Here is a 4987-nt window from a genome sequence, read left to right on the forward strand (position 1 = left end):
GTTCGGATGCATAGGATTTTAACATAAATCAAAGCCAAAACTTTTCTTCTTCTTATTATTTTTTTAAAGAATATATTAATAATAATAAAATATTTTGAATTTAAAGAAATTTATTTATCATAAAGTACTTATAGATTTAAATTTTTTTAAAAGATTATTTTAGAAAAATGACGAAGAAATCTGATATGGAGCAGAGTAGGTAATTTCATCTTTGAATTTGTCATTAACATCATTTGGTTTCGCTTATATATTATTTAATCGTGAGTTTTAAATCGCCACAGGAAACAATTTAAGCATTTTTTTTTTCTCGTTCATAATGCATAAATATAATTTAAACAGTGCCACTTCGAAAATATTTATATGAAAAATCCAGCTAGCTCTGTAAAGTAAATTATTTTTATAAAGTCTCTAATATAACTTAAAATTATTAGAATAATTATTAAAAATATAAAATGCTTAAAATTAAAGAAAAATTATCTATCGATGCTTTCGACAGCTTAAAAAAATTTTTTTTATTGTGCAAAATATATAGACCTATATATATATTTGTCAAAGTGGTGCCCTCTGTTGTTATAAATATCAACTAAATTATCTTCTTGACCTAACGTGTAAGTAATGGATGCTAGGTTAGGCGTTAAGGGGCGTAAGATTCCATTTTACCCTGTCACGCTAGATGGATATTGTAGATACCGATCTTAAGGCGCGACATTTTCTCACACCTCTTACAGGTATTAATATTACCTGGACGAGATAACATGTTAAGATAGGTCCATGAAATCAGGGTGCTAAATATTACTCCCTCTTCTATGTCAGATTCGTAACTTTTATAAAACGTTCACGTAACCTATTGCAGTTTTAATTTTGTTACTGAGCTAGTATTAAGTGTCTTTCAACGTTAACTAAATTTTTTTTTTCCTTTTTAAAAAAAACCGCGATTAATTCTTAGATTATTTTGGAAGTCAATGTGATTAGGAATGAAGATAGAACCTTATAAATCTTATTATAACTTTTTTGATAATACTATTTCACTTTATATTTATTAGGTGGAAAGTTTATTTACTGTTTAAATTTTCCTCGTTATTTTTTCTGAGCTAATAAAAAATGTATAAAGTCAAGCAGATTAATTTAGAAAAAAAATTTAAATATAGAAGGCTTTAGTTCTAAGAAAGATAACGCAGTAGAATATTTAAAAAAAAATTATGACAACGTAACCGAGTTTATTAGTTAATAATACGAGTAAATTCATTGTTTAAAATTTTTCCATCAAATAATAATATTCAAATTCTGGTAATTGGCTTCAGAATAAAAACGTGTATTTCCACCTCTTAAGAAGAAATTTGAAGTAAATACAATTTCTTTTTTTATATTATTCATTATTATTATATTATTTATATATTTATATTGTTTATTTTTTGCGTTTATAACAATATTACATATGGATACTGCAACTAAATCATACAAAAAACACACTTAAGAGAAGTTTTGATAAAAAGTATAGATCTATAGTATAATTTTTACCAAGTTTAATTTCATAATTTCCATCCTGCTTTTTGTTTCTTTTATTATCATTCTTTAATGTAAAAAAATCTTCCCAGATAAAATTTTGTTTTAAAAAGAGGACATGTCCGGAGAAAAGAGGACTTAGCCTATATTAATCCTGCTTTATATCAGTCAACCAAGTTGATATTTTGCTATTAATAAAGAATATTAAGTAGAAAAATATCGACAATTGGCTTTAGAACAAATATAAAAGATGAAATTTTTATTTCTTAAAGAAAAATTTATTGTAAATTCAAATTTTTAATATATTTTTTAAAAATTTGAAAGCATGTTTATGATTTTTTGTGTGTTTACAGAATGCAAACTTATTAATTAAGCGCGCAGATTTTAATTAATACGAAAATTAAAATATAAGAAAAAGATTATTCGTTATTAATATTAAAAATGATTAATTCAAATAAATATTTTATTCACGAAATCAAAAGAAAATCAATTTGAATTTAAAATTACAGTTCCAGTTAGTATAAATATAAAAAAAATTAACGTTGAAAGGAATAAAATTTGAATTATTACCGAATATTATTTAAATGATTTATTAACGTCGAGTGACATTTTATAAAATATCGAGTAGACGTTACGCGCGACTTAACCAATCGAGGAGCGATTTAATCATTAATAAAAATATTAAATTTAAAGCCATTTTTATTAATAAACTAATTCGAAATATACGAAAGAGCGTATTAATACGCAAAAACGAATACGAATTATTATTTTAAAAATTAATTCGAGTCGCCATTTTGTTCGGATGCGTTAGGAGCATACCGGAATGGAAAATTTAACGTAGATAAAATCAGTGTGGGTATTTTAAATAAAAATAAATATAAAATAACAAATATTGATAATAATTCGGCATTTATTACGAAGTTGGATGGAGATTTAGTTGTTTACACATCATTGGATCATTCGGGTGCTATTTTCGTCATTTGCAACATATCACCCTTTAAAATAACATCTGCACACGTGTTCGATTATATTTTAAAAATTCAAAAAAAAAAATAATAATAATTATTTTTCAGGTGAGTTTCGTTAATTGTAACTCAAACCTGTAATTGTAATATGGAGAATTAATAATAACATTTAATCAGATAATTTTAATATCAGTTTACATTATAAATTTTGTTATTATTGAATTATTTTTACAGCATAATAAATATAATTTCTGTTTCATTAATTAACAAAATACATTCTTGATATTTTTCACACAAAATATAAACAATTGCTTGCTTTATATTTTTTTTTTCTGAAATTTAACTAAGTAAACAGAGATTTAGTGTACAAAAGTAACCTTGGTAAGTATGAAAAGTATGTGTAAACATCACTTTTAGGAACAAAAAAATCCACCTTAACAGATTTAATTTTATTATTGATTATAAAATTACTTAGAATTTATGAGAATTATCATTATTAATTCTAAATTTTCATAATTTTGATAAACTCGAGTAGTAGCATTCTTGCTTTTGCTTCTAATAGAGACTGGAGTTTATATATGATTTAAGATTGGAGTATATCTATATATATAATATATAGGTTTATATCAATTAACATTATCCTTAATACAAATATCCAATTTGCATTAAAGATAATTTTGATGTGATTGCTAAATGGGAAATCTACAGCCACTTGTTATCTAAACATTGAGAAATCTGATTTATGACAGTAAACTAAGTTAAACTTAACTACTAATAGGAATATTGATAAATCTTTTAATTGGTTATTGTTTATCTATGTAGACTGTTAGCAGTCGGGATAAAAGTTGGGTGTTTTTTAAATTAAATATTTAGATCCTAGATCTATGTGAATTGAATGTGACACTATCATTTTGAAGAAATCTAGTTTAACTGTTATTTAATATATATGAAACAAGTTTAGGTTTTGTTATTCTCTAATTCTATTATTTATGAATGGTTATTTATGCAGTTGATTCTGATGAAGATAGCTTTGTAACAAATGTTCAATTCTATTCTCTGTGAAATTTTAATAAATTTTTCTTAAAAATAATCCAGATCAAAGTTATTTCTTTTGTATTATGATATTTTTTGCTAATAAATAGAATAAAATATTTTAATATACTTTTTTAAGTAATGAATTTATATGGATATAAGATTATTATTAATATGAATAATATGTACAGTACTTAATATAGGCCTATATTTAATAATAAATATAATTATTAATATTATTTTTATGTATATAAATTTTTGAACTTATCTTTAGAGTAAATAAATTAAATATTACATATTTTAATTTTTATTTATTTATTAATTGCTCAACTGCTCAGTGACCAAAATGTGTATAAAAGTGAAAGTTCTTGATTATATAAAAATTGTATACTTTTTGTTGTTGATATATTTATTTAATAAACTTAAGATTTTGAAAAGAATTAGTTTTAAAAATTAACAAGTGTTTGGCTAAAATTTTGTATTAGCAATTCATTATTGTTAACATATTTTTTCTATTTATATTTTTTAATAATTTTAATTTTTTTTCCATTAACAGTAACAATAAATTTAAGCCATAAATAAAAAAGTGAAATTTACTTAATTTTATAATATGTATAGAACTATTTTTATGACTCCAAGAAACTAATTTTTACTGTATATAACAGATTATTTCAATTTTTAATATTCAGATTATCAGGTATTAAAAGATACTTACATTTGTTTCATTACTTGATTTAAGATATACTTTGGGATAAAAGTATCAGGAATGGTTCCATTTAACCTGTGTGTGTGCAAGAGGACACTGTCATTGTTTTTTTTTTTTTTTGTTGCTTGGTATGACTAATCAACATCTAGCATAAATCCATATGTCATTCTGTTTTTGTTTGCAGATAAACACTTCTTTTGTGTGTAAAGAATCTTTGCACTGGCAATTTTTCAAAATGTTCAATGTAATTGGGCAAAAAGAAGTACTGTACTGTACATAAAATTTTGTTTTTGCAACATAGTTACTGTTACAAAAAAAATTGGAAATGTTTCAGAAAGCTTTTGATGGTGATAGTCTATCAAAAACAAGAATTTTTGAGTGATACAAGATGTTGCATTTAAGATGAACCATGTTCTGGTAAGAGCATCCACTTCAACTGATGAACAACATGTCATTCAAGTCAGAGATTTGGTACTCATTGATAGTTGTTTAACAATTAGGAACATTATTGAACATGCTCCAGTATAAAGCAATTTTAAAAGGTCATTTGGGCTTGCAGCATGTTGCTTCTCGAGTTGTTCCAAAAATGGGAATTTTTTGAAAACATGTTCAAGTGGCTTGGAAGTTGAAGCTAACCGAAAAGACCATATCAAAGTTGGTAAAAAATCAAGGCCGTGCTGTCTGTTTTCTTTGATTGTCATGGTCTTGTGCATCAGGAATTCCTTCTAACTGGACAAACTGTCAACAAAGAATATTTTATTTGAATATTTTGCATTATTTG

This window comes from Centruroides sculpturatus, unplaced genomic scaffold (assembly GCF_000671375.1).
Source record: "Centruroides sculpturatus isolate CEXI.00-Female unplaced genomic scaffold, Cexi_2.0 scaffold1103, whole genome shotgun sequence".
In the NCBI taxonomy this organism is placed as follows: domain Eukaryota; kingdom Metazoa; phylum Arthropoda; class Arachnida; order Scorpiones; family Buthidae; genus Centruroides; species Centruroides sculpturatus.